The sequence below is a fragment of the Ambystoma mexicanum genome, chromosome 6q (genome assembly GCF_040938575.1).
Source record: "Ambystoma mexicanum isolate Mex_15411 chromosome 6q, UKY_AmexF1_1, whole genome shotgun sequence".
NCBI classification, from domain to species: domain Eukaryota; kingdom Metazoa; phylum Chordata; class Amphibia; order Caudata; family Ambystomatidae; genus Ambystoma; species Ambystoma mexicanum.
This window is the reverse complement of record NC_090937.1, coordinates 169,324,058-169,349,435: the sequence shown is the minus strand read 5'-3', so window position 1 is coordinate 169,349,435 and position 25,378 is coordinate 169,324,058. Positions and strand designations below refer to the sequence as shown.

At 44.1% G+C, this 25,378-nt stretch overlaps 1 protein-coding gene across 1 annotated transcript in view; it reads right to left on the bottom strand.

Moving 5' to 3' along the window:
- The window catches only part of CPLX1 (complexin 1), a 551,004-nt gene that overhangs the window by 215,748 nt on the left and 309,878 nt on the right, over nt 1–25,378 (bottom strand). The gene's annotated exons all lie outside the window — the stretch shown is intronic.

The following is a 25,378-nucleotide window of genomic DNA, read 5'->3' as shown; positions in this document are numbered from 1 at the left end:
ACTTAACAATGTTCTTTGTCTTTACAGGTGCCGTTAGGCTGCTGAAGAGAAGGCCGCGAAGAATCCGTGAAAGCACAGATGGATCAGGTAAGCGAGCGCGGCTGCGAACGTGTTGCAACTTGCTAACCTTATGTTTCTTTTGCTTGCAGGTTCTGCCGGTGTCTAGATTCCTGGATGGTAAGTATAGTTCTCGTGTCTTTCTTCCACAGGTTGCTGAGCTGAAGCTGGAGATGTCACTGGAATGCTGGAGCTGACTCGGTGAGCGTCCTGCTGCAGATGCAGAATAACGCGAAGCACGTTTTCTCAATCGGGTGTGGTTTAAATACTGTTGGAGTGATTGGGTGTCTTCTTCCTCAGCCTCGCCCAGGTAAAAGAGTTCCTGTGTTCCAGAGCTAAGGAGTGGCACCAGCCCCACCAAGGTACGAAAGTAGTCCCAGTTCAGTGAATAGTTCCTCCCAGCAGAAGGCTGGGGACTTCATCCTGCCAGCATTTGCAAAGGTGAGTATGCAGCATGGTCTGCTACAGGTAGGTCCACCCAAGCACCTTTGCAAGAATTATGAGCCCGGTGCCCCTGGCGCCGGGACTGAGGTTCCTTATGAGCCTGGCGCCAGAGGCGCCAGGACATGGTCCAAAGGGCCCCAATAGGGGTTTGCTGGAGCCGGGGACGAGGGTCGTGAGCCTGCTTCCGGGGATGCTGGGCTTGACTTGGCTTCTCGGGAGCAGTGCTCATGACACTGCCGCCTTTTACTTAGGCAGTGACATTCTCAATCGCTTTGCCATTAGTTTGGACCTAATAAACTTCAAAACTTGGTCCCGATTAGCGGATAATCCCATGGGCTTTGATGATCCAGAAAAAGCATTTAGGTCAGCTCAATTGCTACCTTATGCAGTTGAAATTCAGATCAAAGAGGAAGTCACCATCCCAGAAAGGACCCGACAATTCTCCCTGGAAGTGAAAGTTAAAAGAGGACAACATTTGAAAAACCCTGATGCTTACATACATCTAAACGCTTCTCTCCAACAGCAAGGGTTCGGGGTAAACCCAACTCCATTAGTCAACATAGAACATGACATCATTCTAATAGAGGTGGATAACAGCGACTTAAAGAGTATTACTCTAGCCGCAGGCACCATTATTGGAATGGCGGTTGATGACTGACATTTTTCCATTTCATTTCATTTAGGAAATGAACTGTTAGGACCAATCCCCAAGGACTGTTTTGACAGTGACAGTGATGACAATACAACACCAGACAGGATTTTTACCCGGCATGGGGGGAACTTCCTGGTGTATACTTCCTGCCCCTATGGTAAGGAAGATGTGACTTGTGACTTCAGGAGGGATGAGGTGATTTTCCAGGTCCATGAGGGTTGCCTTTCCCACCTGAGGCCTCCAGTCCAAATCAGCACTCTGACCAGGGACTTCTCCACCCAGCTGGAGGAGGCCGCTGAGATAGCCAAACCAGAAGTCTTTCCAGGCTTCAGGCAGATGGTGGAAGAGAGAGTCAACCTAGCTGATGCCTGTGTGACTCTGGAACAAAAGCAAAAGTTGAAACAAGTTTTCTTGGATTTCCAAGATCTCTTTGCGGTAGACTCATATGACTGTGGCCGCACCGACATCCACACAAAAACAATTCCCACGGACCCTGGAATGACTCCAGTGTTTGTGAAGCAATATCGTTTGCCTCTCGCCTCCATGGAGTCCCTTACTGAAATAATTAAGAACCTTGAGTCCCGGGGAATAATACGTCCAGTACACAGCACCTTCAATAATCCGGTGCTGGGAATATTGAAGCCAAACGGCCAGTGGAGACTCTGCGCCGAACTTAGGGAGCTCAACAAACGGGTCCATACTTCCTGATGGCCTCTGCCCTACATTGACCAAGGGCTGGCCCAGATTCAAGAGTCATAAGTATTCACTGCAATAGACCTGACCAATGGATACTGGACCGTGCCTGTCAGTAGGGAGGACCAATACAAACTGGCTTTTACCTTTGGGGGCCAGCAGTACACCTGGACCCGGACTCCCTTCGGATACCTCAACTCCGGCAATGAATTCAACATTTTCCTACATAAGGCCATGCCCGACCTGGGTGCGAGGGGTAACCTGGCTTATGTAGATGATGTCCTCATCAAAAGTTCATCTGTGGAGGAACACATAGCGGAGATCCATTATGTTCTGACACATTTGAGGGCCGCAGTAGCAAAACTTTCCTTTCAGAAAGCACAGTGGTGTAGAACTTGTGTTAATTTCTTGGGGCATGAGATTACTCCTTAGGTTCTCTGTCCCCAAGAAAAGAAAGTGGAAGCACTCCAGAAACTGAAAGACCCCACCACTCTGCAGGAACTAAGGAGCCTCCTTGGACTGACTAATTACAGCAGAAAGTTCATTGAAGGCTACGCAGAGATCACTAGACCCCTGATTCATCTCTTGAAGGGGGGGGTCAAGTGGGAATGGGGTCCAGAACAATCCGAGGCGGTAAGACAACTCAAAAGAAGCCTCTCACAAGCGCCTTGCCTAGCTTACGCTGTCAGAAACAAGGAGTTCTTCCTGGAGACGGGGTTCTCTAATACGTGCTTGACGGCAGTATTATACCAAAAGCATGACAAGGTCAATAAAGTAATCTCCTATGTGAGCAAAACTTTATCCTCTGTGGAGGAAAAATTCAACGATTGTGAGAAGGCACTCCTGGCAACGGTGTGGGCATTGAAGAATTACCGCCCGTTTATCCAGGGGGAACACATCATAGTGGAGACTCCACACTAGCCTCTGCAATATCTCCAAAGTGACAGAATCCGGGCCGGAAATGTGAGTAAATTCCGAATTACTTCCTGGATTCTGTCAATGCAAGGCTTTCCTGTGGAGGTCAGATATGGCCAAAACAAGAAGAGTCCCCTCGCGCAAGGTCTGGCTGACTTGCATGATTGTGCCGGAGAAAGCTGTCTCGAGGACGAAAGTCTAAAAATCAAGGACAATATGGAGGCATACCTTAATTCCCCACACAAAGTCTTTGAAGAAGACAAGTGTGAGGGAATGCCCACTGTCTATGTGGATGGATGCTCTTACCATGTTGACAACGACGGGGAGAAAGAACTGGTGGCTGGCGTAGGGAATGCTTGGGTGAAGGAGTTCCCAGAACCCTCCGCTGGATACAAAATTGGTCCCCGAAGTAGTCAGGTGGCAGAATTGATGGCTGTGCATCAGGCCATCCTCACTGCTGTCCAGCACCTGGTCAACTGGAAAACCAGGGGCATGTTATGTGCTAATAACAAACCCTTGAAACATGGGAAGTTAATCCAAAACATTGATGATCTGGTCACCTCGAATGGGATGACCATCTACTGGAAGAAGATCAAGGGTCATTCCAAAGTAGAGGGACCAGACAAAACTGGAAATGACTTAGCTGATCAGCTGGCCAAAACCGGGGCCATCCAAGGGTATATTATCGAAATAGAGTCCCTGTTGGGGGAAATCCAGGTCACTGCTATCACTAGGTCCCAGACAAATGCTCACAATGATCTTTCAACTGCACAATGGAGTAAGGAGACCCCTGATGCTGATTTGATTACAGCTCAGAAGGGGGATCCAATTATTGGTAAGTTTTACCAACACCTTGAGGACCCTGAGAACTTTCCCCTGACGGATACCTATTACATTCGGAAAGAGGACCTAAGAGTGTTGATGAAATGTCCAAAAATGTTCCGAATCCAAGACGGTTTGTTGGTAAGGAAATCCCAAGCTGGCCAAGATCAGTGGGTGGTTCCTACCTCATTCCGAAGCCTGATGTTAAGTCACGCCCATGATGCGGCCACCGCCGGTCATAGGGGGTTTCACACAACACTGGAAATCTTAAGAGAGGTTGCATACTGGCCACACATGGGCCAGGACCTCAACCAATATTTGAAGGGTTGTCTTGTGTGTGCACAATTTCAGCCAACATCCCTCACACACCGGGCACCTCTCCAAAAGAGGGGAATGACACTCCCATGGTCAGATTTGCAAATTGACTTTGTAGGCCCTGTGATTCGCTCTGCTAGGGGGAATAAGTACATGTTGACGGTGACATGCTTGTTTACCAAGTGGGTGGAATGTCTCCCAGCCCCAAACTGCAAGGCAGAAACAGCAGCTGCCCTGATGATTAACCACATATTTTCCCGTTTTGGCCTACCTCAAAGGATTGAGTCAGACAGGGGTAGCCACTTCACCAGTGAAGTAATGACAAAGATGTGGGAGATACTGGGGGTCAAAAGAAAGCTACATATTGCTTACCGGCCAGCTTCTTCTGGAGCAGTGGAGAGATATAACCAAACCATTGTGAGCATCTTAAAAAAGTTTGTGGCAGATTCTGGGCCAAGTTGGGATATCCGATTACCTCTGGTCCTAATGGCCATCAGATCTACCCCTTCATCTGCAACCAAAATGTCACCATTTGAGTTGATGACCGGGCGCAAGATGGTGCTTCCCCAGCATTTGCTATACAGGACCCAAGAGCAGACACTGATAAATGCCTCCACAACTCATGAGTATGTGGAGAATTTAAGGAAACACCTTCAACATGCTTTTGCCTATGCTCAGCGGAATCTAGAAAGATCAGCTGAGAGTATGAAGACCCACTATGATTTAAAAACTACACGAAAGGAATATAAGGTGGGTGATCGAGTCTATCTATACAATTTCCAAAGAAACCAGGCCAAACAGAGAAAATGTTTGCCTACATGGAAGGGACCGTTTGAAATTATAGACAAGATCTCCCCTGTGGCCTACAAGATCCGCATCCCCAAAGGCGGTTTGGCAGAGGGGGAAGACAAGTGGGTACATATAAATCAGCTAAAGTGTTGCCATCCCAGGCACACTCTGCAGCAACTGGAGGAGTCCTCTGCAATACCAGAGGGGACCGCTCCAGATTAATTCAGTTCCAACCCTAAAATATCCCACATATAGTCTCTAAAATATTATACTCTTGTAAGCCACTGTCTTTGAATGATAACTTGTATCTCAAAAGTAAAATGTTAGGTATGTTAAAGTATAAAATGTATATGTCTGCCACACCATTAATAGTGAGACTGACCAAGGAGGACGACCGGGGACCGGGAGCCGAGACCCGAGGGGCCCAGGGTACCGCCCAATCCTCCCATCAGGACCAGCACGGAGAACTGATTGATCGACTGGAGGGAGGAAAAGATGCTGAACTGTGCCACCTACAGGATTGGAAGAAGATAATGGGGACATACCAGCGCAAGGGCTCAAAACCTCCTTTGCACCCGACTTCCCCTCGACTTGAATCAAAGCGCAGTCGGGCGGGGGGATTTGTCATGGGTTTTGACCCATGTTGAATCAATAGACTGGGTAGATGTGGGGATGAGCTGTCGCCGCCCATTATTCTATCCCAGAACAAACTAAATCAATAGACTTGGTGGATGTGGGGATGAGCTATCGCCGCCCACATTCACGCCAGAATAGGAGAACTGCGCAGTTGGCACGAGACCACTCCAAAGATACAACTTTCTTAATCCCAAAAATGGTTGCATTACCAGTACTCACCACTATCAGAAAGCCGGCGTTTTAAAACCACCAGACTTTTGTGTAAAACTGAACAAATGAAACAAAACCAGACCAAGGAAAGACTTGCTTAGAGGTGGATACAATATAAAACTATATTCTGAAATGACTTGAAGGAAGTAATTATTTAATGTATATGTAAAAATTGTCAGTTTGATTTGAATGTAGAAAACTGGGAACAAAAAGTGACATTTAGCTGAAACCTGGCTTAATGAAACTGAATTCTGCCTGACAACTACCCCCAACAGGAGTTGATACTGGACCAACAGCTGCGTTCCCAGGCCTGGCTGCCAGTCCTGGCTGCATCCTGAGGTCACATGGCCCTGTTGATTAGATTAGGGGTGGAGCAGCTGGGGACTACAGGCAGTTGAACAAAGGCCTGTCCTGGACTCAGGCAAATGTTATATTGGGGGGCCGTAAAGTGGCTTCCTCTTAGGGGAAAATGGGAGGGGCAGTGCCTCTGCTAGCAGCTGAGCTTGGGGGAAGTGGATAAACCAGTTATTTCACCCTGTGATGTGGGAAGCCACACCCCTTTTTGACCAGGGCATAATTTTAAAAAGATAGATAACTCAAAGTGCGGACTTGTCAGAATTATATAAGTAATATCATTATTTTTGTGATTTTTCTGTGAACATTTTGAGATGTGTTAGGACCCTGTGGTGTATTCTGGGGGGTTGCTAGCGGAAAATAAGGTCTCACTCCAAATGTCTGCATGTTAAAAATCTGACACTTCATCAATTAATGTCCATACTCCTTGCGCACATGTGTGTAAATTTGGGTAAATGTCCGATATTGCAAAACTAGTTAAAAAGCGCAAAATGTTGTCATTTTTTAATGCAAGCCCCCAGGAAGATCAGAGGCGGACAAGCATGGACCATAAGGAATATATAATGTGCACATGTAATTTCAACAAATTGTATATCTGGGAAGGATGTATTTGAATCAAATATAGATTTGTGGGCAAACTGACCAGGGGAGGATCCTCTGACCCATAAAACCTACAGCATCACTCTGACTCACATTTCCTTCCCCAATCAGGGGAGAGGGGAGAATTGGGCCAATGGCAAGTAGAGAGGGGCAGACTTAGCTAGGCCCAGGCACACACCCATTTTCAAAACACATAAAAAGAGACTGCTGGGACAGGTAGAGACATTCAAATCCAGTTGCTGCGGAGCGTTTTGCCGGACCACACAACATCCAGAAGATACCAGTTCCAGACTGACTCCAGCTACATACTCTAGAACCTAGAACTTATACTTTAGAACCTAAATCAGAGGCCTAAAACCACAAGCTGAGTTTTTGATGGCCGGACATGTCAATGTATATAAGGTATAGCAAACTACCTCCAGTTTGACTTTTCAGAATTGATCAGTCAGCTGAGTAATTCCTTACAGATAGCGCTCTGGCACAATATTGTATCGACAACAAATGAGAAACCCGTGTTCATGTTTTCCACTTATGACTAAGCACTCCAAACCTTCCTAGATACCATTAGAGCTGCTTAAACACATCTTCCTGGGAGTAATGGCAGATTGAATCCTCTGCATGTGTTACCTCGAGGGCAAACCTTATCTGTCCTCTTTCTTGTAAATTAGCAAACACGTATGTAACATAACCTGGATGTGGCCGTGTATGGCAAACAGGCATTCTGTCAGTTCCATCATAGTAACACCACTTCTATTTTTTTTCTTTGGCAAATGTTGCAATGCTCCAGCACTGCAGGAGGGGTCGGCATTCTGCCAGCGATTTGATTACATACATGTCGTGCTTATGAAGTATTGCAATTGAGTTGGGCATTCTGCCCCAATTAGGAAGGCTGCTCCTAAAGATATTCTCATTGTGCCAATCCATTTCCACAGCATTTCCCCTTTTCGCCATTGACCTCATCTGTTTGCTGAAACAGCCAAGCAATATTATTATTATTATTATTATTATTATTATTATTATTATTATTATTATTAAACTCCCACTGATGCTTTACTACTAGTGACTTTCCCATTGAGGTGTATGCATGTTCTTTCTATGGGAATCAGCCAGGAAGGGGATTTTCCTTTGGTTTAGAATTCATTGTATGGACCGCAATCAGCAACTGTGCATGTAACTGAAGCGCCCCCTATCTTGGGGAAGGCCCGCCTTGTGTTTTGTATATCCGGGTACAATGCATTCCAGTCAACTCAAAGGCATACCTTGCTGTGGTGGGCTAACACTCTGGGAAGTGTAGTTTGTTGTTGTTCCAAACTATTTGTTTGTTTCGGTGTCAGTTGCAGTAGATAACGAGGAATTCATGTTAATCTGTTTCTCAATGTCCAGTAGTGCAATTAGGGCGTTTCTGCATCTTCAGGCAAATCTAAATAGGCGTAGCCCAGTGTGTGCGTAGCTGGGTGAATGCCGGGCATGGGCCATCATTGTGGGAATTTTCCAACTCCTCCACGGAACTCACCCGACGGCTCAAATCATGCCCCGTGCACAAGAAGCCGAGGCTCCACTGTCCTTCACGGTCATGTAGATCGGACTCAGTGTCTTTTCACCTATGGATGATTTTGCCAATTGGTCGAAGTGAGCGGGAGCGGTCGGGAGCGGTGCTCCTATACTTTTTAAAATTACCTTGTACAGCTCCTATACTTTTATTTTAAAAAGAAACCGTTCCGGAATGGTTTTGTTTTAAAATAAAAGTGTAGGAAGAAGTTGAAACCTTCACTTTCAGTGCACTGCAATGAACGTACCCTTAAACAGCAGGTGCAAGTGTTTGGGGGGGGTGTATTGTGTGTGGGAGGGGTTGTGGCAATGGGGTTTGTGGGGAGTAGGGGCAGGCCAGCAGGGAACTAGTTCCACTACTTCTTTTCGTACACTTCGACCAAGGCAATTGATCTTAATTGAAGGCAGTGCTCTGGATGCACTTCCGTACCAAAGTGCGTCATTGCCTGTCAGCACCGTGCTCAGTAACGTCAGTGTGCCAGCGCACAGCCGTGGCACGTAGCAGTCAGGGTGGCTGCAGTGAAAGGAAGCACGTTTAAGCTGTCCCCTCATGCTGCAACATGGCATTTGACAAGCAACTGAATTCAGTTGGTCATGGCAGTTGGTCAGTTTGTGAGACCGCTCAACGCTTTCATTTCAGGAGTTTTCGAGGGTTTGTGTCTATTGTCAGCATGGCTACATGTTATCAACGGAATGTGTATATTCACACATAGAAAAGGATGCCATATTTAGAAATCCCATCCGTTTTGAGCTGCCAGTAAATAATTAAAGAGGAAAATGACATCCCTGTCAGTCAAATATAAACTGGCAGTCGCCTGAGATTCGCACTTGTCCTTCATCTTAGCAGTTACAGAAGATGATAGGCTGTCGGAATGGAAGCACGCTGTGTGCGCTTGAGGCCGTTGACCTATCGACATGCAGGGCCTAGTCTTTAGGGCTTCTTTGCACGGAATACCTCATAGATGATCCATTTTATGCAGCTCAGAAAGGAAATGGCCGACTTCTACCCCGCGTTATGAGCACATGCCTTCTTTTCATTTCTGCTCCTCTTTCCCACTTCCCAGCCCAATTATTCATCATTGTATTCCAGTGCAGGCTACATGCAGTGTAAATAAATGCCTCTGGCCTGCTAAGCCAAGGGACCTGGCGGGGACCCAGGTCAATAGATTCTGGAGTTTGAATGACTGACTGCAGAGCGGTCTCTTTAACATCTAGAGTCGCAAAAGATGTCTGTAGTTATTCCTGAGATGGGTTCCGCTATACAAAGGGAAAGAATTCATCATAACTATAGCGCTGCCCTGTGGCCGTCTTACACGTTTCTGAGATTGGTATCAAGTGCTTAATTTGTAAATTATTGTGCAACACCCCCTCCCCTCCCCTGTGTGCTACCTGGGCCACCACTGCCAAGCACCGTTCCTCTGGTGAGAGGTCCAGAAGACTTTACGCATTGTTGTGCTTCCGGGTTTTGTGGCTATTGTGAATGATGTTAGACCTTTATGTATCATGTTAAGCATGTGAAAGTGTGCAAAAAGTGGCGCATTTAAAAAGATCTTTGCCTAGTAAATAAAATTTTAAAAAAACATAATACTAGGGACTGGACACAATGCATTGCCCGATTCTTTAAGTAACAGTAAAAGAAAACCTCACCAGGGCCTCAAAGAAAGCTTTCCTCTGATAATTCTTCCTCAGTGTGTGACATATTTTTCTCATCGTTTGTGTGCAACTGAGAGAAGAAAGCAGCCACTATGTGAGGGTACATAGCAAGCCACAATGTGAGGGTACATAGCAAGCCACCATGTGAGGGTACTGGCCGCGCAGCAATGGAATAAACTTCCACTCTTCCTGCGGCTGGAAGAGAATTATCTTCTTTTAAGGAGAAGTCGGAAGACGTGTCTCTTCAAGTAACCATTTTAGTTAGGTCCTGTGAGCCACAGCTGGGGTAACGTTTGTGGCAGATGCAGATATAGTTTATGTTGTTTGTTACAAGTGCCCTCATGCCTGCGGGCTGCCGGCGCTATATAAGTATACATAACATAACAAGCAAGCTTCCAGAATATGAGAAAAACTGGCCAACTGCTGCACTATCGTCTAACAAATTCCAGGGCTCTGAGCGACTCGTGTTTTTTTCCTCCGTGTTCCCACCCTCCTTGAGCGCTTTGAAACACTACCTGTGTATAGGCGCTATATAAATAAACATTACCATACCATATTTAAGCAACTTGTTCCTACTATATTGGCTAGACCACTATAGAATAGAAAGGGGAGCTTGCTCAACAATTTCGTGTTTTAGAATGTGGCTAGTCAGTTGTTCTAGCCAAGGGAGGCATTAGGCTTGCAACAGAAGCATCCACTTGTCAAGGAGTATGATGGGACCCAATCAGCTCTGTGAGTCGCAGAGCAACCATTCGGAACAACACTACCAGAAGCACTGTTTCAGAATGATTCCTGGGGTTGAGCACCTGACAGCACCGGCACACATGAAGCCTTGCATGGCTGAATAATGTCAACCCACCATAACTGATGCACGTGATCTTTCCTGGTTACCACAATGTGCTTTACTTTAGTTAACATACTAACCTCCTTTCAAGTTATTTAGACAAGACCTGGACCACGGTTTCAATCTCATTTGCCTCCTCAAGTATGCCTGTGCCTACAGCCTAACAAGGGTATGAACATATTACATAAGAAGATTTATGTTGTTCTTTGGGTTAGTCAATTCACAATATTAGCTCTTCTTTCTTGGAACACTAAGCTCCTTTGTCCATGGGAACATGTGGAATTTACTTTACTATATTATCATATAATGATTTTTTGACTGATGAGAAGATCCACACTTTCTTATTGCATATCTATTCTTCTAGATGGATGCATATCGTGTTTATCATTCATATACCACATTTGTGACAATATTATTGAAATCAAACATATTTGTTTTACATTTAAATAGTTTAAATCTGAAAGATGACTATATACTATTGTGCTTATTTATTAAGTATGAGCACATTCTGTGTGTGATGTAGTGTCACATGGATTCCATTATGTGTGTGCTTAAATCACTGGGCCTCATTACAAAGAGTGCGGCCACAGAATGAACGGTGCCGGTAAGGGACCAGCACCGTTCATTCCGGGCTGCCTCATTACAAGGTCTGCAGCGGGTCCCGCTCTGGACGCCTGGCAAGACCAAATGTGCAGAGCGGGACCTGCTAGCAGTACAGGATGCTAACAACAGGCCCGTCATTAACGGGCCCATTGTTAGCATCCTCCCCATTCGCATTGAGCCCTTTGGGGGCTCAAATGGGAATGGGGATTTACCGGGCCAGGCAGTAGCGAATTATTGCAAAATTAGATTATATTAGTACGAATAACGGATACATAAATGCGCAGAGGTCTACATAGAAAAACACTAATTTTATATCAATTAACCAACCAACAGGTGAATGTTGGTCTCTACGTAGACATGCAGCAACTGACCACCACATAGTGTGGGCAAGTCACAAAGCGAAGAAAATATCACAAAGGACAAAAACAAAAAACAAGGGGGTAGAGTGCACGGACTAGTGTTATTCACCCAACCCAAAACGAATATTCCACTAGGAGGTTCAGAGTGAAATTGAATAGGCTACGAGAGGGAAGCTCAACTTGTACAGGATGTCACTAGGAACTTCCAGGTCGGAATTCCTTCAATAGTTGAAAGCTACACCTATATCATTGAATGTTGTGTATGGCCCCCCTGCATCCCTTTTCCGCCACCTGTGCTGTTTCTATGGACCAACATTGCAGGAGGCAGAGAAGAAACAATATTAATCCTACAAATTCCTGCTCCATTGACCACCAGGGCCCAGATTACAGAAACCTTCCACTGGTGGAAGTTCAACTTTGCACGGTTTTACCACTTTTCCCCATTAAAAGGCGGCCTGTGAATCAGGCTCAATCCTTTGTCCAATGCATGTTTGCACCAGGGCTGTTTACTTAATAATATCTTTAGCAATCTCCTTTCTCTGAGGGTGAAGAAAAGTAGTGACTTTGGTTTTGTTGAGCAATTGGATCATTGTGCATATTATGTAACCAGGGCACATTGCTCCTCTTCTAAAGTAGTAGTAGTCAGTTCAATTGGGCCAAATTTGTTATCTCTTATTAAATGGGGAAACAAATTAGATTGTGTGATGAATAAGAAAGGCCCTTCAAAAGATCTGAAACATAATAAGGAGGAGGAATAAATTAAGGATGTAACATCTAAGAAAGGTTTGGAAACAAAAACATCTTTAGAGGGCTGTGATCCTGTTATTAGGTTGCATTGGGAATGGCTATGCTCATGTTTACCACATGTTCCAATGAAACCCTGATCCGGCATATAGATTCATTTATGGAATACCAGGGGACATGTTCACCTTTGTAGTCCAGATGGCTCCTGTAGAAACTTTTTTTCAGGCAGATATCATATCACTCCAGGAGACATGGCTGCAGGGTGATGCGTTGTTTGATGGGTACATAGCACACTTGCGCCCTTGCAATAAGGGCAAAAAAGGTCAAACTTGTGGTGGCTTAGATATTTTGGTAGCCAATAACTTGAAATCAAAAGAGTGTTTAGTATAATGTAATGTAGAGTCCAAATTGATCCTAATAACAAAGTGCTTGTGGTAAATATTGATGACCCTCCTGGTGGTTCTGCCAGTATCGATATCCAATTTAAAGTGTTTCAATGGTTGGGTTCGCAGTTAGCAGCTAATCATGATATTAATATCATCATTTGTGGGGATCTTAATGCCAATTGCCTTATATCGAAATTTAAAAGTACAATGAGACAGAATTCTACTGATTTCTATCGAAGATGTGATTATAAAAAGAAAGCTTCAACGTGGATAGATTTTTGGGAAGAATTAGTCCTAATAATGTTTAATGGCTCTGTAAAAAGGATATCACAACTGCCTCAATATGGCGTTTTGGCAATAGAACTTCCTCTATAGACTTTATCCATGTGTGACTATTGACATGCAAATTGTATTTGTAAATTTTAGTGCCAATGTCATATTGGGTCTGATTTACAGAATTATTAGCGTGGTGCAAAGTAACTTTGCAGTGCAAACACACTGATTTAAAAAACAGTGCAAAGTGTATTTTTGCAGTGCAAAGTCATTTTGCACTGCAAAAATACACTTTGCACTGTTCCCTAAATGGCTTCGCACTGAAAAAGTACTCTTTGCACTGCACTAAATGGGCCCAATTAACAGTGCAAAGAGTACTTTTTCAGTGCAAAGTGTTCAGTAAATCAGGGTGTTTGTTGGCAGTGCAAAGTCACTTTGCTCTAGTGTAAAGTCACTTTGCACTGTGCTAGACGTTCTCTAAATCAGGCCCATTGTCATTTAGATATCAACTTCATGTTACAATGTGTAGCCATTATGATAAGGTCGGTAGTGTAAGTGTGAATGCTGATGGGAATAGGCTCGGCTGGACCTATGAAAACCTTTGAAAAGTGATGAAGTGGGCTAATGAAGTCCAAGATGGAGCTGTCTGCCAATGGGAAATTGTCATTTTTTTTAAGGAGGAAAACAAAGCTGGAAGGACCCATGATACATTGATACAGGGAGGAAAAAAGGATGCGGCAAGATCTATGCTGCATTATTAGATCTGACGTTTCTGAGAGTGAAAAATAGTTATGGAAATGAAAGGTGAACAATTGGTACAATAATTGGTTAAAACGGTACATGGTGTCCTCCTTCAATGCGGCTTGGCGAGGTATGGTTAACGTACTGGCATCAGGTGATTTGTTGTATTAAGGAATCATCATGGAAAGATGATTTAGTGGAGAGATTTTCAGGTTGTAATTAGGCAGTGGGAAAAAATCAACCCCAGATATGGAATTCGAATCAGAAGATCTGGTTGAAATAATAAAAGGCCTAACGTCATTGAGAGCGCCTGGACCTGATGGTTGGTGTAGTTTAATATTGGAAGCCAATCCTATATTGTGGGCAGATACACTGTCTGAGAAAATAACTAGCAGCGGAAATGTCTCGGATTTATGAAGCATATCACATATTATCCCATTTCATAAAAAAGGACAGCGAGACATTTCAGCAAATGATCGCCTTTTAGTCCTTACGGATGTTTCGAGCAACAGTTTTTGCTCCCTGTTGTTAAAATAAATACATCATTCAGTCGAAAATGAGGCTATTATTTGTAGCTTACAGACTGGCTTCAGAAGGGGGTTGTCTACTAATATGAATAGTCTTGTGGTAAGCACCCCTCTGAAGCAAACTGAAGCAAAAAAGGTGCTACCTCTATAACTCCTGTTTGTAGACATGTTGTCTGCATTTGTTACAGTAGATAGATCAAAATTATGTCCCAAAGTGGGAGAATTGGGAATGCCCTCCTATTTATTATATGCCTGTCTGCAGCTGTATGATGCCAACTCAGCTAGAATAAGTTCGAGTAACTTGGGAGAATTGTCAGAACCGATATCTATTAAGAGGGGAGTCATGTCATACAAGGATGTGTTCTGGCTCCCCTCTTCTTTAATTTGTACATCTCTGACTTTGGTGATGTATTTGTAGAAAATGTAATGGCTTTCCCAAATTAGGTGGAAAGAAAATTGGATGGCTTGCATATGCTGACAATTTGCTAATCCTTGATAACACCTTAGTAACTGTGTCCAAGCCACCGTAAAATATGCTGAGCTAAATAGTCTGAAGGTAAACTTAAAGAAATCCAATTTATGGCAGCTGGTAGGAGATGTGCTGGGAGGTATTTTTTAATTTGCAGCTTGGGTATAGTGGATAAGGTGCCCAATTATAGATACTTGGGATATGAAATGACAACAGAGGATAACAACAAATTGTTACTAAGAAATGAAAAGGCTCTATCAACCATGTCCGCTGTTACCCATTTTTCTAAGGGAACTACTGGATATAGCCTTATTGGAGTGTTAAATATATAACACATAACACTTGTGTACGAGTGCGATATAAATATTATACCAATATCACTACAAGCAAAAATTGGCTGCCACATTTCTCTATGTCCTCGATACATCTTATGGCGATATAAGAGATTGGACAGGTCGATTAGAGGGCCAAATAATGAGGAAGATTCTTGGCCTCACTAATTATACTCCAGTAGCGGCTATACTCCTTGAGTTAGGGCTCATTTCGGTATCTACAATAGTAAACATCAATAGAGGAAATCTATATATCAAGATCCAGCTGGCCAATGACAATACGCTATTTGGCATTGTTGAGTTCACCTTAAATGATACTAAGTGTGCTCCATTACAGCTTTTCAAAATGGAAAATGAGGAGTTTATCTGAAGATAGTGTGGAAACCGCCTTGGGATTACGGCAAAGGTGAATTTTTGAAATCTCTTAAAATAAGTGCTGAGAAATGTGACGCAACAAATAGCCATGATAAACAAACACAGTATTACATACATTTGGTTCCTTCACCGCCAATGCGAAGAATTTTTATGGCACTTAAATTTAACAGATTGGAGGTTCTTGATGTCAAAGGTGCATGGTCAGGAATGCCAAGAGAAAAACGTCTTTGTAGACTATGTAATGATGACCAGTAAATAGAATCCATTTGCCATATAATAACATCCTGTGCCGCAATGAATCCTATGCATGTGCAAAATTTGAGCCAAGATGTTGGACAACCGGCGGATATCAGAAATGACTTATTCTGGCAAAGATGCGATTCTGGCTACATTAAGGGACTGCTGATAGCTGTAGTTCAGGTCTGGAAAGTTGCAGCAGGTCAATTGAGTATTGTGGATGAATTTGGATGATTTTAACGAAGACATTTCTATTAATTGTATAACAAGGATTGATCATTTTGTAATGATGCATTTTTTATGGTCTAATATTTTAAAGAATATTTATGGCTGATGTTTGTAATTTTTTGATATGTGTAAACTAACATATGAACTATATAAACAATAAACATTTTTGTTTAAATAGTGTTTCTTTAAATCAAAACAAAATATAAAATTTGTTACAAAAAGGAACTGTGCTATTTTCTAGTATTTACCTTTCTTCCACGTTTTTTATGTCCCCTGAAGGGCAGTCGCCATTTTGAAAGAAGGCATCCTTCCCCAAGCATCAGGTTTTTAAAGTAACCAAGGCTGATAGAGTTGTTATTTAGATTCCCGCCCATAGTAGAAAATGAAAGGTGAGAGCACGGACCAAAATATTCAATAGCAATAGGTTTGTAAGGGCCTAGTGGTCCATTTAGGACTAACGTGGAGCCAAGGCGAAATCCTCGGTGTTGAGACGCATTGCATAGACTGCTAGCCAACATGGTAATCTTGGAAGAAAAGAAGCTAAATTAAAGCAAGGATTTTATTATAGTTTACACGAAAAAGAGAAACACAGCCAGAGCCACAGCAGGACACCACCGCAGCAAAAGGGACAATTACAGTGCAGATTAACAAGCATGGCTATTATTTTTCAGTCTGGTGCTTCCCATGGCCCCCAATCTGAGCGCTGCGAAGAGTCGCTGAAGGTGGCAAAACAAACAAGGAAGCTGCAACAGCCACTGCACACTTCACACTGGAGTTTGCGGCATGGCATCATTTGAGGACTATTGGTCTTGTTAGAGAACCACTGCATCAGACCGATGTTAGTGTATGAAGTCAATTCAATTAACAATGACACAGAGGGCCTGATTTACAAAGTCTTTTTCAATGGTATGGAGCCATTGTGAAATGCTTCTGAAAATCCGGCCCCTTAACAGTAGGGGTGGTGGCAGTCACTGCAAAAATGGTACAGCACACCTCACTTTGACCCACTCACACACTCTTTTCGAGCCCACAGCCACCCTCAATGGCCATATTGAGGGTGTGGAGACTGGATCCAAAGGAACATTGAATGCTGCAATAAGGCATTGCAGTATGGCAGCAACGCGATACCAGCAAGTGCTCATGTCTTTCAAAACCACACCTTAAATATTAATACAAATATAATAAAAATAAAATATTAAAAATACGTGGTTCATATACAAAGGGCCAGATTCATGGAATATTTGCCCGGTTCAAAGTGAATTTGCACTGCTGAAAAGTGACTTTTCACTGCCGACACAAACCCTGCTTCATGGAACCGTGCAAAGTGTATTTTTGCCTTCCAAGGTCCTTTTCAGCAGTGCAAATATTCCATGAATCGGGCCCATAGTGCTATCAGATGGGTTTCCATTGCACAGCACTGTCAATACATGTATAAGTGTTGGTTTTAACCAGTTCAACGGAAATCAAAGGCATTTCCTCTGAAAGAACAAAAGACTGAGGGCCTCATTACACGGAAGGCGGTGATCCAGGGTGCTTTTAGCACCCTGGACCATGCCGGTAAATTACCGGCACCGCCTTGGCGGAAAGGGGATTTACCGCCCCATTCCAAGGTTGGTGGGGCGGTAAATCCCCCTTCCGCCATTGCCCTTCCCCATTCCCATTTCTGCCCCATAGGGCTCTATGGGAATGGGGAAGGCGCTAATTACGGCACCGCAATTTTGCGGTGCCGTAATTAGCTCCGAGGTCCCTTAGCGGGTTGGTTTTTAACGCCTGCAAAAAGCAGTCGTTAAAGCACCAACCCGCTAAGGGACCTCGTAGTAAGGCGGTAATGGTTAACGGTCACCGTTACCATTAACGGTGGCCGTTAACCATTACCGCCTTCCGTGTAATGAGGCCCTGAGTCTGCCCTCCCATCCATATTCAAACCTTTAATCTGTGTTGGGAACACAGATGTCAGCAGGAAGTATTTAGCTCACTGAACTTTCAAACCGGAATCAGTAGCCTTTCTTTCTTCTAGGCTAGTCTGTGAGTGGCTTGGCTGAACTGAAACGTATTTACCACCCCCCAACCGCCCTGATATCTTTGGTAAATTACTCAGTGTTGTCCTCCGAGATATCAACGCCACAGGACAGCAATTTGTAGGAATGCGTGAGCTTTCCACTCTTCTGCAGTAGCAACAATGACTGCAGTATAATGCACCACATGAAGGACTTTTCATTCTCACCGTCTTTGTGATGGACTGGCATTTGGCAAGGGTGTATAAGGCCTGGCATTTTAATCATAATACATGAATAAAATAATGCAGTAATTCCATCTCTGAAAAGTTAATCTGCTACTTTCTCTACGCCCACACACACTGATCTCCCAAACTATTCCACGGTTTTCATTTCAGACTTCACGAACTAGTTCACAGCTAAAATGTCCACACTTCATTCTTCTTTTTCTCTGGTGCCTCTCCTTTTCTTCCTTCTCTCTGTTGACTGACGTGGAGACTTCTTTTTCTCTCACGATAATCCCACCTCATCCACACCTCATCCCAAATTGATCCAATCCCGCCTCTCTTTTTCCTCAAACCTATCTCTTGTTATAAACATATCTCACTGCCATCATTAATGCTTCTTTCATGACCTCTTTTTTCCCCTCTTCTTTTAAACATAGTATTATTATTCCTATATTTAAGAAAACGTTGCTGGATTCTTCTAACCCATCTAATTTTCATCCCAACTCTCTTCTTACCTTTCTTTCTAAACTCCTGGAAAGAGTTGCCTACTCCCAAATCTCTTCTTACCATACTCAACATGATTGTCTACCTTCCACTCACTATGGGTTTCCTTCTGTACCCACCATACAAACTGCTCTCCTTCCTGTGTCTAGCACTATTCTCTCTGATCGTCCTAATAAGCTTTCTTCTGTTTTAATTCTTCTGGATCATTCTACTGCTTTTGATACCCTTCTTTCTGCACTCTCTTCTTCTCTTGGTTTTCTGGTATGGGTCTACAATAATTTAATTCCTATCTTTCGGCTAAGACCTTTCTGTCTACTGGCACAGTAGCACTTCTTCGCCTAGCCGTGTCCTGTACAGTGTCCTCCAAGGATCTGTCATGGGCCCCCTACTTTTCTCTATCTATTCAATTCCCCTTGCATCTTGAATTGTATTGATCAATCATTCCTGTCATTTCTATGTAGATGACTATCCCATATTTTCTTATTTTATTCCTCTTTTTTCTGACACTCTTCACTACCCTGTCCCTTCATGTCTCCAAGCAATCCAATCTTGAGGTCTTCCCATTATCTTTCTCTCCAGCCTTCTAAAACTGAAATTCTTCCCCACTATCCCTTTCTCTTACACTCTCTATTAACTCTATCTTTTTTTCTCCCCATGCTTCATTTCACCATCACCCACTGCCTGTAACTTAGGTGTTATTTTTGATTCTATGCTCTCCTTTTCTCTACACATGTCTTCTACTGCTCACATCTCTTTTTCTTTCCATCCACACCCCCAAGCTCATAATTTCTCCTCTATAAGTGTTCAACTTGACTATTGCTCAGCCTTACTTCTGGGCCCTCCCTCCTCTCATCCCTCCTTGTTATATTTTCAATTCTAGGTGTTATTTTTGACGGTCCTGGAAGAAGATATATCTTTGAAACTCATCCATACCTGAGTCATGGTATGGTGGATGGTATTACTCATAATTATTACGGCCACATCAATTTCATATCACACATGTGTCATCGCTGTGAGCCCAGCTCATATTGTAAAGGATTATATGTATTCTCCCCAGACAGACTGTCTCTGCTATTGCCAGCAGGACTGTAGCCTTGGGGATTGCCTCTCTTTTTTCCTTTGTAAGGGTAGGTAACAACCCCAAAGAGAGATACTCTCTCCAAAGGAAACTGCCATGGGAAGGGTAATCAAAGTGCACACAATAGATGTGGAGTTGCACCACAGTGTTGCATATCTAAAGGCCTTTGATTCTACTGAGAAGGGAAGGAGCAGGGTAAGTGTGGACAGAGTGAGTAATTTACAGTTAGAAGATCTACCATCTTGTTTCTCTCTGCCGCTATCTTTCCTTACTGTTCCCTCCACTTCCTTTATTATTGTTGTTGTTATTATTATTATTATTATTATTATTATTATTATTATTATTATTGTATTTATTGAGTGTGGACCTAGCCTTGAGAAGCAACAGAGTGTCTTACAGAGGCATACAACAATACAGATACAAAACATAGCACTTTACAGAGGTATACAACAGTACAGATGCATAACGGAGCGCTTTTTCGAGGTATTAACAGAACAGATCTACAGTGGGGGGTAGGATACAGAGAGGTACAGAGGAGGGGTATAGCTGGGTGGCAGGGAGGAGAGGGGCGGATGGTGTCTAGTGAGTCTGGTGGCACTGGTGGTGCTTTAGGATAAAGCACGTTGGGTGTGATGAAAGAAGGAAAAGTCCACTTTTTCCAATAACAGGGATTGGACCCTTAACTCTAGCTTTAGTCCAAGCAGGCTTTTGCATTTAAAAGAAGGGATCTCCCACTTTGATTCACTTTTGGACAAACACTTCAGAAAAAGTTCTAAGAACTCTGGTGGGAGAATTGATCTCTCCAAAGTCCTCCAACCAGGAGGTTAAGACTGAGTGCCGTAGGCAGTGGAGAATTCCTGTTGGAACAAGACCTGCCTCTTTGCCAGCCACAAAAAGAATCAGAACCTCGGCAGGTTGAGAAACATCTGTAGTTGTGGGCCAGCTGCCCTTGTGTGTGGGAGTATGTGAGCATGGACTAAAACCTATCCTGAGTCCCTGGAATGGGACACACAGCAATTGAGAGTCAAGGCAGCCAGGATCCCTGCGTCTTTACTATCAAATTGAACCAATCAGAACCGTGATTCGAGCCAGTTTAACTGCATCAAACCAACGAGACCCTCTGGAGTTGCCTTTGGCACTCACATGCTCTTCAATTCGTCGAACTGCACATTTGAACCTGTCGCTCCCGCACCGCACTAGCTTTGCACATCTTTGTCCCAGCTTGAACTTGAAGCACTTCGGTGGCACCGCTGCCTTGAACCACCTCTTTGAACTTCCACCATCTTGTTGATGATCTTCATAGACAGTCGATCAGACCCCTTAAACATCGAGCTTAAAAATCTATACCGGAACCGCTCGACTTGAAATGCATATCCAGTCACCAGCCTCTTTTCTGTCAGATCGACTATCAAACTGATCATGGTGGCCCTCAAGTTCTGTCCTTCTTGTAGCACCACCTTTGAATGCACAAGCTCCTGTTCAGCCTCTTCTTGACATCCACTCCCCATCTAGAACAGCGTGACTGCTGTACTGAAACCGCTGAACTGCAGGCCACCACACTATCCGAGTGCATCATTGCCTCAGCTCTAGCTACATGCTCGTTATTAAATCTGTTGCCTTCGAAATTCGGCCTGCCCTGCCAGCATCTTCGCTTGTGATGAACACTGCCAGTTAACCGACCCTGGTGCATCATCAAGCCCTGACCCTAAAACAGTGCATGAAACTTTTCAAGAAGAACTTCTTATCCAGTGTCCAGCTTCTTTGTTGTCAAATCAGCTGTATAACCAACCCCGGTGGGCCTCATGATCCACAGCCCTGCAAAAGCATAACCAAACTGACCCCTTAAGAACTGAACATCCAGTCACAGGCAACTTTGTAGTTGAACCAACTATCAAACTGAGACTGGGGGACCACACAATCTGCAATTCTTCAGGCTACATCTTCAAAAATGCTGCAAGCTCCTGTTAGACCCTTGCCCAACACTGTTCCGAGTCTAGAACAATATGACTGCTGCACTCAAACTTCGTCAAACAGACCAAGAAGCCTTTTTCAATGCAGTCAAACCATCAAGAATAGTAGAAGGTATTATTGCCCGCTAACCTCCCCTATGGTACACCTGTGAGACCTAGACACTGGCTATGTCCCTGATAATCCCGTTTTGCACCAGAACAAATTGTTTTACAAATATTTTGGATTGGACTTGCCTTGCACCCCTGATTTAGGACCTAGATGGCTACATTTTATTTATTTATTTTTATTTTTTACATTTTTAAAAACGCCCAGAACTGAATGTATCACAGCGTTGGTACAGTCCGAAGGTACACAGAACAAGATAGATAGTAGACACCTGGGTAGGAGACTAAGGGCAGCAATTACTCATATTTATCAAACAACCAGGTCTTAACAAGTTTTGTGAAGGTGGGGAAAGATTGTTCGTTTCGGATAAGGGCGGGCAGTGAGTTCCAGGTAGCGGGTGCCGTGATGCAGAAACTGACTTCACTGTTATTGTACTGCGGGGTGCGCAGGGAGATGCTAGAGCTAGATCTTAATGCCCACACATGGGCGTTTTTGGTGATGCAGTTGTTGAGGTACAGAGGCACTTCCTTGTAGACATGTGCTCTTGCACCTTGAAGTGTCTCTTGTGCTAGATGGGATTACCAATAGAGCTCTCAGACCAAATAACTGGACAGACTCAACGAATATGGCAAAGTGCTACTTTATTCTCGATTCAATAAAACTGTCTGAAATCAGACTGATTCCTCCACACTCACACACAAACTTGATTACACAGAGCTTTTATAACCCAATATGCATCATCTATGACGGCATCCCACATGGCAAACTGAAAAACCTATCGACATGAGAGATTATTTAGGGGAACAGATCTACTTATAGAATAGATATGGGTTAGGACTTCATTGGCTGTCTCTTATCTGTGAGGCATGCCTCAAACTACCTCTAAATATGCATGATACTGATTATAGCAGACAAAATGGCAGTGGATTGGTCTATGCGACATTGTATAGCAGGTTGCTCCATAGACCCACTGATTGGTTGGCATTCCCACCCAACCTTGGACTTTCGGCTTGGCTAGCAGCACATAAGCAAAACTAAACCCAGGTGCTTGAGTCACGTCAGATTACTCCCCACTTTTCCAATGAGTCCATCATCTCTCATCAGTCCAGCCATGAGGCAAAGTTTCCTGTTTGTAGTTGACCTTAAACCTGTTCTCTGTTGTGAGACATTCAGGGGAATGTACGCACATCACTATTTTCATCCACAGTTTAATGAATAGTCCTTGTTTTCGATTTCTGGATCACGTGTGAGGAGACCGCAAATGTGTCCTATTTAGTGCTATTTGATTTCATTATGCTAGGTGTCATTGCTCTGCTTGACCTCCACAGACATGCTCACTGCATCTTGTAGAAGCCTTATTCATTTCAAACTGTCCAGTGCTTTGGCTCTTATGAAATGTTTTCTTCTTCTTTAATCTAAGAGAAATATGTCTCACGTCCATGGCTTATCTGTCTGCCTCCCTTTTTGTTTTGCAGCTATTCCTTGAAATAACACCCTTGATCCCAGGCCAACAGAGACTCCTCTTCATTTTGCATGCAAAGCTAATTCTCCAATGTCTCCTGACTCTGCAGCCCTGGTCTGTTTCTGAGGTAGCTGAATTTCATCTTAGTATGTACCGGCATTCATTTGCCTATCATGGCCGTCCTTGCCACGTTATATTTTCCTCTATAGCAAGCTTCTATATGTCCCATCTACCTTGTGTTGCTGTGTATTTACACTTATTGGTCAAAGAGTTACTTCAATCTTCATTGCATACTTTATAATTTCGTACATGTTTCTCTTATCATTTCAGTTACATCGTTACTCTTCAGTATTTTCATATTGTTTCATAATATCCTCGTATAGCTTCTTTATGCCATCACTCTGCCCACGTCATATTCCAGTCAGCACTACGTGATATCCCGGGGTGCATGCTGACATCCCTCCAAACGACATCCTTCCACTCCTTCAGTGCAAGAATACATCCAATACAGTTGTCTAAGTGCATATCATGTCTCGTACACTCGATGCGGTACAGGCATAACACATGGAGTCCCATATAGGGCCCTTCTCCTGCTGTTCCAGTATGACAGTGGTGAGGGGGCAGGAGGTAGGGATAATGTGTCCACTTGCACCTCTACAGATGCAGTGGTGGGCGATGGACAGAGTTTTGAATTCCACTCTGGCTTTGATGGGGAGCCAGTGGCAGTCCCGTCTGGTGACAGATATGTGGTCAGAGCATTTGAGACCGAGGGCAGAGAGTAGAGCTTTATTTTGGAGTTTAGACATGTTGGCGGATGAGGAACCCATAATTAATATGTTACAGTAGTCGAGTTTCGAGAGGATCAGGGCGCATGCTAGTGTGAGACAATTGCTCGGGGAGAGGAAATGTCTACTCGGGGAGATAAGTCAGGCAGTGTGTAGGCGGTGGATGATGCAAGGGCATTAATGTGTTTGGACATGGAGACATCTGATTCAAGGTAAACACCTAGGCCCTCATTACGACCCTGGGGGAAATCGCGGTGCAAAATGCACCATGGAGCACGGCGGAAAGCTGCCGATAGCGCCATGGGGGTTGGCGGATTTACCGCCCCATTCCGACCTTGGCGGGGCGGTAAATCCCCATTCCCCATTTTACCCTTCCCCATTCCCATTTTTGCCCCATAGGGTATAATGGGAGTGGGGAAGGCATTAATTACGCCACCGTAAAATACGGTGGCGTAATTAACAACAAGGTCCCGTAGCGCCATGGATTTCTCCGCCCGGAAAAACCAGGCGGAAAACGGCTCCATGGCGCTGCGGGAACTCGTAGTAGGGCGGACGGGTCCGCCGCGAATAACGCTGGCGTAGACCCACTCCGCCAGGGTCGTAATGAGGCCCCTAGTGTTTTACTATGTTTCAGGACAGGGATGGACGTGACGCCAATGCGAAAAGATAAGAAGGTGGCATCCAAGTGTCTAAGAAGGTGTAAAATACGGTGTAAAATAAATAAAATCACCAATTTATTCCAACAGGGCTTAAGTCATTTCGTCACACTCTTCTGCACAAACTGTACTCGATTTGCCATTTTCCTAAGGAAGCCAACAGCACAACATGTGGTGCTGTGCTGCAAACTTTGTGGAAGTGCTGAAGTGCAGTTAGTGAATAAGGCTCTTGCGCATTTCCCAAAAGGCAAACCTGTGGTGCAATTTTTTTAACAATTTCTACTACACAGTGAATATTCCTAATTATGTAAAGCTGTACTACAAACATGGACTCACTCAATAAAACCACTCACTCTGCTCTTCATGGTCCTAGATTTAAACATTGTCAGACAGAGGCTACTGCCTGCTCTGCCACAGAACAAGCCTCCAGCCAGATTTAGAGGAAGTTATACTGCCTGCTCTTGCAGAGGAGGCTCTTTCTCTCCTCATCTGCCTCCACCCTGCCACTGTCCACTCATGGCGCTCAGTGTAATGCTTGATGAAGTGTGCTGGCGGGTGGAGATCACAAGTCGCCTACTCAAAGATGGCTGCCCGCTAGCCCCAATCAAGTGGTTCACCGTCCTCAGCACCAGCAGGCAATGCAACAGGTCCTGTCATTGAGTACCATCAGGCTGCTCCTCAACAGGCCGAGTGCAGTAACGGTGGTCACGAGGTAAGTGTGACTTCAGCCAGACCATTAAATGGGTGCAGACGACAACTGTCCTTCTCCATTTGCCTTTCGATTGCGTCA